We start from the raw sequence: 13,653 nt of genomic DNA on the forward strand, positions 1-13,653 counted from the left end.
ATGTAAATTGCACCTGATTTGTGCCTGGCCTGTTCAGATATCAACCATGTTTTAGTTCTGGATGAATCAAGTCATAATTAAATCCATTTTTAATATTAGCAATAACTGAAACACTGGTTGTATTAAAGTAATATAAAAATGCGGTACTTTCAGGGAAAATAGAGGTAAATATAATTATTCACCTCACAACAGTGAAATATTCATAGAACACAAAATGTAAATTCACGGTGACATGTACGACTTCACACATAGTAACACAAGTGCAGCTAGTTTCTGTAGCAAGACCCTGTCTTTCTGGAGTACACTAGGTTGGCAGACTGAAAATTAATGCAGAAGCTACGCGTAATAATAGGCTTTGGGTTTTTGCTTTTAAATTAAATAGGCAAAAGAATAACACAACTGCCATACTGGCCCCAGTATTATTTATTTTGAGATTTTAATCCACTGTATTTTATACTGTCCCCATATGTTCAGTTTTCAACGTGCCACAGAATTTTGTATCGACAATTCACAAGTGCAGATGTTGTTGCGGGCCGGCAGGAGCTATTGGCAGTTGGGTCTTTTCCCACCTCTGAAGACATGTGAAGCAATTTGGATCCATGCAACGCTAGCTGAATTGCGCTGTTAACATGATAAGCGGTGTTACAAGTAAGAGCATTAGACAAAAATTCACATCTTTAGGTTCCCGAATGTGTCTGTTAACTATATGTCTCCAAAGAAATTTTTTCACCCTGTCTGCAGACTTTAATAGCACAACAGCAAAGTACTAGACTGCGTTTTGTTCAAGTTTGGGACTATGATTGTGCCCTTTTTCATTGCTATAAAAATCCAGCAAAATCTGGCCGTATCATAAGCCTGCGAAAAGTTGAGTGTGCACATGTTCGGTAGATATGCTCTGTGCATTTGCAGATACACTCTTTGGAAATTTTACTGGGGTGTTTTGAAAATAGACCTATTAATGTTATGAAGCGTTGTGTTGCCACAACAACTGGTGCCGTGGCAGAACCCAAGTGGAAATTGCTGATGCTGGAGCCGTGGCATGCCCAGCCTGCACGCCACGCCATCCGCGCGAGCGAGGATGACAAAACAAGTGGCGGGATGGCAGTTTGCTCGGCGAGCACCATGCACGGGACCAAGCAGGGGCCCTCTGGAAAAAATGGCAAGCGAGGAGGTAATTAACGCCTGCCTCAGCAATTTATGCTGAGGAAGCTGGCGGCTGCTGCGGCGTTGCAGCGTTGCTCTCCTGCCTGATGCCACCAGTGGGATCCAGGGCAGGAGGGGACCGAGCCTGCCGCTTGGCCAGTTCCTCGCGTGACGGCTCTGCGTGAGCCGCGTTGGAGCCAGGACAACAGTTATGACAGAGGACTTTTCTGAGCTTTTTTTCTGGTGAGTCATTTTTAGAGGAACAAGGCTGAAACCACAACATTACTGCTAATGACTCCTTCCCTGGGTGTGGCCTTCCTTTGCTTGGGTATGTTTCAAGTAATGTGTGGTGAGAGGTAGTTTTCAAAAACTGGGTATTTTTTTGGCACTGAATCTAGAACACAGCCGTGTTCTGCCCAGAGATAACACCTTGCAGTTGGTTCCCCCCACCCTTCACTTATTTACCGTTTAAGACTGAAAATAGACAGAGGACTGCGGACCACACGCTCCTATAAAATACGACATTTCACGTTATTCATGATGGTGCTTCTGATATTGAGCGCTAAACCCCCAGAATCAAAAAGCAAGCCAGTAGTTTTCACCAGGTTAGGAATAAGCAGATAAGACCTGGTGAGGTTTTTTTTCAAAATACCCTAATGCCAGGATGCCCAGCCTGTGCTCTGCAAAGCTGCTCTGATACAAACTCACCGCCCCTGTGTAACCACGATGAAGGTTCATGGAAGCGTCAGCAAGCCAGCAGTAATAAATTTAGGGACCCTTCACCAGAGCAAAGTCCAGGTATTGTGGAACATTCTGAGGGAAAACCTTCCGAGTTTCTATTACAGACAGAGATGGTAGTGACATGTATTTTTAGGCTGCATAACACATGCCTGTGAGAAAGTTACTACTGGCCTTTTTTTGGGAGAAAACCTAACACCCTCGACGTTTGAGATGTGTCAGGATTCACGTTGGGTGAATTATAAACTGGTAAAAATTGTTATTTCTCTTCTTTCACTTGGAGCTGCTTAAAGACACGAGGATGTTCTCAGTACCCAGAGTACTTCAGAGCTGGGGAGCAGAACCTCAGCGGGGAGACCGCAGCGAGGAGGTGGAGCAGAGAGGAGAGGGGACCAAGCTCAGAAGACCTCAGAGCCACTGCTCAGACCCTGCCGGCATCTCACGAAGTAGGAACTTCTCAACACCAAACTACATCAAACTGGATGCTTCTTAAAGCAACTTTCCCCCCTTAAAAAGTGGGAAAATGAAGCACAGAAAATGCTTATCATTTCCATGCAACCTCTTCTATAATTCTTTGTGTTTCTTTGTTATCCTCTGCTTCATTCTCTGAAAACAATGCAAAAGACAGGGGGACAGAATAAGGTTGAGATACTTGAGTTTGCGACATCAGTAAATATTTCTATGGCTTAATTATATAGCTGGTTTTTTCTGTAGTTTGTGGTTTTATTTTACAATTATAGAAAAATGTGGGAGTCTCTTTTATTTCACAAGTATATGAGGGTTAATTCACATTTCCAAGGAACCTTGAATCCATAGTACACTCTGTAATCAGTAAGTATTTTTAGAGGTTAAATCCCGTAGTCATTGTAGCAAAATTCTCAGTAGAATGAATGGGAGGTTTAAGTAAGGGCTGAAAACTTTCACTTCTGCAGGAAAAGAAAGAAGAAATTTCCCAAGAACCTCAAAATCCTTGCTGCAAACTTTAGTCTGAGGAAGAGAACTGGAGGAGGATGACTGGCCTTAGAAGATCGAAATGCTTTCTCTGGTGTCTTCAGGAGCGTTTGAATTGTCACATAGTGGTCCTATTCACTGTGCTCTTGTCACAACCGTTTCCCCTTTCAAAAATGCAGAGAATATGTTGTCAGTAGAGAGGCATTCCTGGAAGTGAGGGTGAGACTGCTTGATACGTCCTGAAGGATGTGTCCAAGTCCTGTGAGATACGTGGTTAAATCATTTTACATATCTACTGTTGATTTTGGTGGGATTAAAGAGGTACGTAAAAAAAAAATATATATATCCTATCTGGATGTCAGATGAAAAGCCTGTGAGCCAGTGAGAAAACCACTTCATTGCTGGGCGAGCGAGGACATTCCCCCTCCATCACCTGGGACCTCTAGTATTTCACTGTAAGTTTTGTGACACTTCAGCACCATTGACATTTCTTTGTCTTTCCCTTAACGTTACTCTGCTCCTTATTTGCAGTTGCAATGTATTAGTTTTCCATACGTATTTATCAACGTGTTTCTTCAACACGAACTGCTCCACTTGTCTTCTTCGGTACCTTTCCACATATTCCACTCTCTGCTCAAACATGATTTACTCCTTCCGAAAAAAAAAAAAAAAAAAAAAAACTGTACTTGAATTTTGGATAGCGATTAGAGATCGGGTTTAAAAGTATGGTAATAAAACATTTGTCAAGGTCTGCCCTTATGTCTTGTAAGCTAAAGGTTTCATAGATTTTCCTCAAGTCTAACAGAGCACAGAAGAGCCCAGGGCCTCCGAGCAGAGAAGGGTGTACAAGTCAGTGTGGCATTGCCAGGAATTTTGGAAAACATCATCACTACGGAAAGTTCAAGATAATTGCAGAATCCTTTGACGGCATTTTCTGTCACAGGAGATCTTCACGGTGATATGGGGTCTGATGGCTGAAAAATACGAATGTCAGGAATATAGTGCAAAATCTGGGTATTGTGGTCCGATCAAGAGCAATAGGAATATCGTAGGATTCTGTGTTTTCCTGAGAGGAAGGTACAAAGGGGAAATATAACCAAACCAACCTAATTTTTATTTAACTCTGCTAACTGAAGTTCTGAGTGTAGAGTCAGAATTACTGTTGTGAGATGTGCAGCCTGTTTTCCACTGACACGCAACAAGTTGTAGTTGAGCTCTTCATCGGCTCCGATTTTTTTCTTTCTGCAAAACAACATCGTTTTATGGCAACAAGTAGTTGAGGGTATCACCTCTGGATGCAACCAGCATCAGGAGCAGGCAGTGTGTAATAACGGTGTCTGTTTTAGGGAAGGCGTTTCAGAGACCGCTTATTCCCTTGCTTGTAGGACTGTAAATTCCTTGACCACTGGGATCTGTGTTGCCGTCGTGTCCAGCTGTTACCAGCAGCCAGTGGTTTTCCTAGCACTCCTTTGAAGCCCAGAAAATCCAGAGGTTGTGATTGCTGTGATACCAGCACCTTATCAGCTCTGGCCTTTCTGCAGGCGGAATTCTGACATTTTGCAGTCCCTGGGTAATTACAGCTTGGCGTCCCATTGCACAGAAACACAGAAACAAAAATTGTGCCTTCACCCTTCTTCTATTCTCAAATACAACCAGTTTTGAGAACTGGTTGTATATTTTGAGAACTGATGGTTCGAGGGTACGGAGGGAAATTCTGAGAGAACAGTTTCCTGCCGTCTGAGGTCTTATGCTAGGATTCATATAAGTAGGAAAAGTTGTATTTTTTGAGCCAAAATCTGGTAGGTATGCACTGTGAAGTTGAGGATAAGTAGTATATTTTAGTAAACATATATCCAGTAGAGTTTCGTTTCCACAGAAGCAGAGGCACCGAATCAATACCTAATATAACTTCACTAGTTTCAGTACAGTTTAACTGAGAGTAGGTTTCATCTATTGCCTCAAAAATATTTGTTCTTGGATTTCCATGGAAAGATAATATAGGAGGGAGAAAAATATTCTCCTGTACTTGTGTGAATTTCTATTAAAATTTGGTTTACTTTCTTATTCCCTAGCGGAAGCGTGTGTTTGATTTCAATTAAAATGAAATGTCATCATTTTAGGACATCCTGCATCGTTTTAGCGGATATGCATTGCATTAGTCCATTAGGGAGAAGACGGTGGATTTGGAACAAGGCCAGCAGGTACACAGGATGCTTCGCTTTCACGGTGAAAACCTTTGGGTTCAGGTATCCGCCCGGCACCGTGTTCAGCTGAGCTCAGCAGGGGCAGAGGATTCCTCTCGCCTGCCGTGCTTTGTAGTTGCAGGTGTTTAGGGGAGTTTTTATTAGAGCCTTCTGGTGATGGATTTCTTAATTTCTGCAGCCTCATCGTTGTTTCCGTGGGTCTGAGCAGCCATGCCCGGCTGGAAATGCTGTGTGCTACAAGCACCCACTGTATCAATCGGCAGCAGCGGTAGCTGGGGATATTTTGTTCTCAAAAAGCCTGCACAGTATGTTCTGTACTTGAGGGAAGTCTACACTCCTGAAATTTACCATAGAAAAATATACATACAGATTTTAAATAAAGTATTCCAGTCAAAACATTATTATTATTATTTTTAATTCAAAGGAATTAAAAAAAAAAACATTATTTTTTAATTCAAAAAAGGTTTCCTGTCTATGTTATATTTTTGCCATTTAAGTTTGGCACGTAAAAATTTCTGTCTTGAGCCGTGCTACAGTGAAGTTAGTTCTGTCAGTTTACTTCACTCAAGTAAATGGGCATATGTAGGTAGTTATGGAAATACAGAGGTCGTGATGACAGGTTGACTAAGAATACAAAATGTGCAATAAAGCAATTTCTTATAAAGATTTCAGCGGGCATCTTTAATATTTCCTAAAGAACCAGCATCTGGAAAAAATGTTTTTCCCTGGAAACATTTTTAAAATAGTAGTGTTGGTTTTGTTTCTTTTATATTATTATTTATTTATTTATTAAGAAAGACAGGGAAATGCAATTTGGAGGTGCATATTGTGCCCAATTAACTTAGTGATAAGGCAGTAAAACTGGAAATACTGTTATTTTTTGTCTACTGCTCGTCATCTAGTTTTAACGACTAAAGTACCACAGAATATTCTACTTATAATAATATGATTTTTGGCTTTCTTCACGAAGTAGATTAATTTAAAAAAAAAAAAAGGGTGTTTGGAATGAGACGTGGCACCTTAAACATCCATCTCACAGGAACGAGCTATTCTATGAAGAGCAAAAAACATGTGTCTGAAGTGTCCAGGCTTCTGGTTGAAGTCAGGATGTCGACGAGTGTCAACAGTGACAATTTGCACGTGCTGTCATTTTGCAGGACCAAACCAAACAGGATTCTGGATAACAAGCATTTTTTTTTCTCTTCAATAGAATCACAGAATCATGGAATGGTTCTGTGAGTGAACGGCCGTGTGATGCTTAGCTGCCTGCTGGGTTAAACCTCAACAATACGAAATGATCTGTTAATTTTTTTCCCTTTGGGCTTTCTTTATTTTCTGTTCTTTCTTCTAATTTGGAATTTGTGAGGACTCCTAAGTATAATTATATGGATATCAAAATGACCAGTTCAAGGACAGCTCCACCGTAACATTTGAAGACAAACGTTGTTTTCTAAGTTAAGAAGATTTTAATTGTGATATAACATGATAACATAACTTTTTATAGTGTGTCTGAAAAGTTTAACTCTGAATGTATTTTGTGAAATGTTTAATGCCTTTGTCTTTCTTATATCAAAATTTCAACTAATGTTTTAACTTCGTACGAGATTTTTATTTCAAATATGGAATATTACTGTATTGCTCACTTTGCTTCAGAAACTCAGTGACTTGATTGATAAAAATGTCTTGTAATTCCTCATGTAAATGTAAGCATGATGATATTTTTGTTATTGATATCATCCTTTAACCTAAGTAGTGCTTCCTCTTTTTTTGTTTGCTTCTTTTGTTTGTTTATGGGTAATAATAATCATCATGCTAGGAGAAATGGTAAGTCCCTACATGACAGATTTTCCATTCTCTTCTAGGTAGCCCTTCTCTGCATTTTTTTTTCATTTTGAATTCATCTTTTCTGAATAGATTGACCACAGCGTCTTGTACTAATGCAATTAATAGTTGTCTGCGTATGCTAGTAGTAACCTGGGTCACAAGCTAGGATCACTTGGACTTCTTACAGCTATGACACATTGGTAGCTGGTATTTATCCTGGAACTCAGTAATACGGCCAGATCATTCTCCTGTATCAGCTCTATCCGATGCCTTTCAGGTTACAGCCTTTTTCTTAACAGTTACCAAACTGAAAGACTCATCCTACCTAACGCTAGCGGGCCAGGTACGGATGCTCAGCTCTGCAAGAGTTTTCAACGCCAGCTGCCATGAATCACTCCTGGCAGGTCCCCCCCCAAGCTACGTTCGCCTAGAGACCTGTCTTCTGGACGGCTCTGTCAGATGAGGTGGATCACTCACCGAGTGTATTTTTCACTAGGTATTATTGAGCCTAATCTCCTCTCCATTGCTTTGGTCTTCAATGAGCAGATCTTCCAGTGTGCTGCACCTGTCATTGCCATTAGCTCCTCTAATTTGCCACTGGAACATTTCATTAGCCTACTCCTCCCTTTGCTACAGAGATCATTGTTGAAATAAGCAGTAAGATCGTTTTCAGCACTAATCCGTGATGAATACTGTGGGTTAAATTCTATCAGTACACTCAGAAAACTTACCGCCACCTTCTCTTTGTGAGTTAATCATCGCGTTTTGTAAAGCTAGCTAGTACTTCTTACGTGTTACAACATCAAATATTTCCACAGTCCAATAGCATTAGATCTACATTGCTTAAATCGTGTTTCCTATCAGAGCAAATATTAGATTTGTCTAATAAGATCTGTCTTTCATAAATCTTTCTCCCATTTATGTCCATGTGCTTATTGTTGTTTTCTTCAAAACTTAAACATTGTATAGCTTACACTCTGATAGTTTAGTGGCTGCTAAGCTTGCTTTTCTTCCATTTTCTTAAAAGTTGTCCACATTTGCTGTGCTTCAATAATATGTCTGTACTCCTGGTTTGACAGACTGATGATTTAGTGTGCCAGCTCCTTAAGTCTTCTGGGCTGGAGATCATCCCCAGATTGAGCACATATTAAAGTTTTTGCGTACAGCTTCCATCTCAGATGCTATCATTTAAATTTCTATGAATTTATTCTCATTAGCAGTTCTGTCTGTATTTTTGGCATTGAGCTAAATATTTGTTTTTATCTGTGCAAAGGTAGGACAAAGCTTGCAAATTCTGCAAGGCATTGCTATTGTCTCAAACTAATTTTTCATATAAATGATGCCATTTGTAAAGAGGCTTGTGATTTGTAAGACTTTTATTTAATTCTAGCAGATGTTGAATTCACAGAATTATAGGGTCACACACTGGTTGAGGTTGGAGGAAACCTGTGGGTCCCTCGAGTCCAAACCCCTCTGCCCAAGCAGAGCCACCTGGAGCAGGGTGCCCAGGACCTCATCCAGGCAGCTTTTGAAGATCTCCAAGGAGGGAGACTCCACCGTCCCTCTGGGCAGCCTGTGCCAGGGCTCCATCACCCGCGCAGCGAAGAAATGCTTCCTGATCAATTAGACATCGTGGACTTTTTTTTTTCTAAGAAGCACTAGGAAACTTAAATCTTTTTGACATCTAAGGCAGGAAAGTGTGCCATGGAAGGTTTTAGCATCTTGTGCCAATAGTCACATGGGAGTATCTACAATCATTTCCCAAATGTCATGGGAAACGAAACATGAATTTATTTCAATGCTTCAAAAAGTTACCACTTTCCTCATTATCTACAGAAGAGCTATCTGTCACTGTCTTCTGAATGATTTAAATCAAGAAAAAGTATTCTAAAGAAACACAGGAAGGAGATTAGAATACGGAGCCTGGGCTCGGGTCGTCAGCAGCTCCAAGCCCACGGTAGCCGGTGGTGATGTGCTGCAGCTAACGTCTTCAAATGTCTTCAGAGAGATAGGACAAGTGTCACAATTCACGCAGGAAGAGTTTTGCTGAATCAATAATGGAAGAATGCTAAAGAAAATGTAGCCACTTGAAGATTTTTTTTTTTCTCTATATTCTTTCTTCCTAGAATTTGATAGAACAAGAATAACATAGTTACTTGTTTGTGTTGAAATCAAACATGCTTGTTCTTCACTTGCAAAAATAGGAAACTTCTTTCAACGTGACACACTTCATGAAAGAATACAAGCGTGCAGCTGCTGTATGACTAAGTGATTAAAAACCTGATGGCCAATTCACTGGAGGTGATATGTTTGCACTCAAGGCCAAGTATCATAAAAATAGCTGCTTAGCTTTTCTTTTCAATACGAAGTAAAGCACCAAATAGTTTTGAATAGGTTGGCAAGAGTTTTCATATCCAGTTTTGCCCAACTGAAGTCAGGCTAAGACAACTAGGATTGTCTTCTGTCTAATAACCCTCTTTTATGGAGTTTCCAACCTCACAGTTTTTACAAGACAAATTATTTTAAACTATCTAAGGCCAAGGGGAAAGTTCACAACATTTTATAAAGCTAGCTTAGCAAATGCCAAGATAGATGGCATTTTCTTGGCTTGTACATCATGTGCAGGGTCTTTTTAGAGAGCTTGTGAGATTTACTAGTCTATTCTCCCAAATAGTATTATTTAACATATAATAACGTAGTTTTATTTGAAGGCTCAACATCGGTGGAAGACAATGGCATATTGTTGTTATTATTATTAAATATTATTTTTATTATTGAGCCCAGATGCATTGAAGATGATCAGAGATCCTTGGTTTCGGGTTCTGCGTGGTGATGTATGTTGCTTGTCCTTATAATCTACTTAAAAGATGATGTAAAAATACATGGGAGTAACAACAGAAAGGGAATGAAAAAGAAAATAATTGACGGAATACATGGTGGTTGGATTAGTTATTTGCACAATTAGCTACTTGAATTAGCTACTTGACAAGCGATATAGAAGAAAGAATAAAGGGCTATCTCTGACAGGGACAGTTTTTAGTGAAGCTTCTACTGTAAGTGTATTATGATTCAAAAATAAAGAGCTTCAGGTTTCAGTTAAATGGATTTTGATTCTGCTTATTTTTCTAATGCTAGATTTATTTCATTTTGGTATTAAGCCCCTTTTATTAAACCACACAGCGTATGACAGAAATTTCAACCTTTGTTTTAAGTTTTCTGGGAACATCTTAAGACATAACCTAATTTAAAAAAAAACAAAACAAAACAACAACAACAACAAAACAACAACAACAACAAACATGTATTTGTGCTTAACAAAGAGACTGAACATAAAACGTCAGGGCTTATTTAAATACTCTGATCTGGACACACATGTATATTATTATTTCTAGATTTAGGATAAGGTCTGCTTTCCAGGTGACCGATTCATAATTTTCCCACTGGGTTCTCTGACATGATCAGCAGAGGTTTGATTATGTCAGTCTCTCTCTCTTTAGGTAGGTGGAATTCCCTATCAGCTGGGGGAAACAAAAAGAATAGCCATGTGAAAGCTAATAAGCATTAACATTCGGTCAAAATTAAATCAATTATTTGGGATGAATCTGAGCTTGGAAATTCTAGTGGAATTAATTTTAATGGCAAACTATTTTCAACAATTTGAGGGGAAGCAGGTTCCATGTCAAACTAAGGGTGGAAGTAGGTCTTCATTCCTCCAGCCAGGAAGAGGAAGAATGACACTGGGTAAGTGTAAACATATACCTATGGATTTATATTTGTTTACATGTATAAAATATCGATATACAAAACCAGTGAAATTTAGTAACACAGCTGAAATTGCAGATGGGATATGTGAGATACTCTTTAATAGATTAAATCCATTTTATGATTGTTTGAACAATCATAAAATAAGCGCAAAAAGAGGAAATATATATATTGAAAGAGTAAATGTATGTGCATCTTTCACATTGCATTTGAATATTACCAAAGGCAATAAAATAACTCAGTACTTGATGGAAAACCAGAGGGCTTCGTGCAGCTCTGGGAATGTTACTGTGTTTCCTACCGGGAAGCTGGTCAGAATATTTTAGCTAATTCTGCATTTCAGAGAGGGGTCAGGGAAAGCCTGTAGTGGGGACTAAATCTGTGAAGCGAACTGAGAACAGAAAAGGCCCACGTTGGTCTGCTTTCTAAGTGTTTTTTTTTTTTTTTAGACATATGAACAAGCCTTCAGAGAGTTAAGTATTGAACACGTATATCTAGACCAGCTATATATTACAAAAGCGGAATTTTTTTCATTCTGGTGCAGTTAATGAAAAAACTTCTTCATGTAAAGAGAAAATTAAATCCCCAGGGAGTCTTTCCACTGATGCCAAAACGTTTGGGGAGCGAGTCCAAAGAGTCCGTGTCCCAGCGTTCAGGAAATACATTTAGGGCTATTTTCTGGACTGTTGATTTAAACTGACTGTTCTTGCTAATGACATAAAGGAAAATGCTATATCAAAGCTGGCAGTAGATATTCAAATGACCAATGAGACAGTTCAAAGAGCTGCAAGACAATCTGTTCAGCTGTCTTTGGCTACTGCTGTTTTGGCTTCTGGTAAGCCCACCATTTCACCCAAAGCATCTGGATTCAGTAAAGCAAGAGCAGCATGAACATGCGACCATCGCTGACCAAACAACAGCAGCAAGGCCTATCGTAGCCGCATATCTCACCGACCCTACAATAAATCACAGGTCTGATCCTCTTGACTATTCCGAATCCAAGGAAACCATCTGGCCAACATTCACACTTTGGGCTAATAAGTGCCTTGGACGCTCTCCCACTGTTGTGTCATGTGGACGAACGTGCAAGGCAGGAGGATCACATTCTCACTCCGCAGGGTGAGAAGACACCCTGCAGTCTCACTCCACAAACTCCGCTTTACATTTCGCGTCCGCTCAGGAGCTTGTCACCGTCAGATGTGAGGCTCTCCTCCCTGGGCACCAGCAGCACCATCCCTTCTGACAGAACAGTGACTCGCTGTGGCGTTGCTGAGTTTTCCACTTCCCACTTTGCCTGATGTCCACCGTCACTGCAAAAAGTCACCCCAAATCCTCAGGGATTTCCGTCTTTACAGCAAGAAAGTCCTAGGTGGGCATCCTACCTCGTTCCCTTTTCCTAACGAAATGTCTCCTCTGCCCTCTTACACCCTTTGCTCTCACAGCTGGCTTTGCAGTGAGTTTCTTTCTTCCATAGGCCTTCTTTTCAGGATTTGAAGTTGGGGGGGAGAAAAAAAGTCTATCTTCTTGCAGGAGTACATTCCGTATGAAAACAGATGCTTACTTTCTTCCATCTATTTTCCACACCCCAGGCTTTACTTCAGAGGATTGCAATGAAACAAGCACTCTAAGCAGATGTCTTTGGACCACTGTGGTGCTTTCCGTGGCAGTAGAGCAGCCTTTACTGGAACAAAGCACTCAATTTTCTTATGCACAATGACAAGAAGACACTTAAATATATGCTCAGAAGTAGGGACATGAGCAGTTTTATCTCTGTGGTTTTAAGCACACACGTATGTGCTTAACTCCCTGGGTGTATTTTTAAATCCTAGTTAAGCATGTGCTTCATGCTAAAACATTGTGTTGAATCAAGATGGGAACACACATGTGGTTAAAATTAAACATGTATTTAGTGCTCTTTTGGAGTCAAAACCTAAATTGCTATTTTTAGGCTCTGCCTCAGGAACTGTGCCCTCTTTCCTTCCTGCGACTTCAGAACTACAGAAACCTTTTCTGATAAAAAATATTTCTCTTCTTCTCTTTGCTGAGTAGTCTATTTGGTAGCGGTGACTTCAGCTGTGAACTGAAGGAGGCACCCCCTGAGTCTTGAGAAAGTTCAAGCTGTTTTCAGGAGGTAATGAGACAACTGGCTGGGCACCTTGATGGCTGCGTAGCAAGGAGCTCGCTGCACCGCTCTGTAACTGCAGCCTGGCAGTGGCAGCCCAGAGCAGATAGTGTGCTATAAAAGCTTACCCTAGATATGAATCAGTGTAGAAAACCTCCCTTTCTTGCACCCATCATGAACCCTTCCCTGAACTATTCATTCTCACATGCAAACATTTTTGGAAAAAATAAGGAAAAACGTTTATGGCCATTTAGTGGGAGCCTATGAGATGAAAAGCATCATTCATTTAATCTTTACTTTGAGGGGCTACATTGTAAAAAACCTGGCTTGCAGAATGAATCTCGGTGCCTTGGTTGTTTTAACAAGCTAGCTTGTTCGTATTTTTCAGATATTCAAAAATAATAATTATAAAAAAATCCTATATTGTCTCCAATATAACATCTAACTGTCCAGCAAAGAACAGTTAATGATTTCTGCATGTTAATGCAGAAATAGAGATCAATGATTTTGTAATCGTGGTAGTTTCCCTGTATTCCAGTCTACATACAGGAGGCCGTTGTAAAGCATCCACAGGCTCGGTGGTTCATCGCAAGACTTTAAAGAACTATTTCAGGTTAATGTTAACGATAGACTTTACAGAAATGCAAATATAATCATGGCACAGGGAACTATGAGAGGGAAAAATGAGTTTCTTGGTATGTGAACCACAGGCCAAGGGTCCTTCCTGTGCAGTGGTGGCATGTGTTCTGACGTAGCCATCGTACAAAAACCGAGACCATTCGAGATGATTTTCTCTGTGAGATGAAGCGAAATGCACAATTGCGTTTCATGGGCATTTCATTACATTACCTTTACAAGTTCAGAGACACGCTGTTCGAAGCTTTTGAAAACTCACATTAATTAGTAGCT

Source organism: Anser cygnoides, chromosome Z (genome assembly GCF_040182565.1).
Source record: "Anser cygnoides isolate HZ-2024a breed goose chromosome Z, Taihu_goose_T2T_genome, whole genome shotgun sequence".
Lineage (NCBI taxonomy): Eukaryota > Metazoa > Chordata > Aves > Anseriformes > Anatidae > Anser > Anser cygnoides.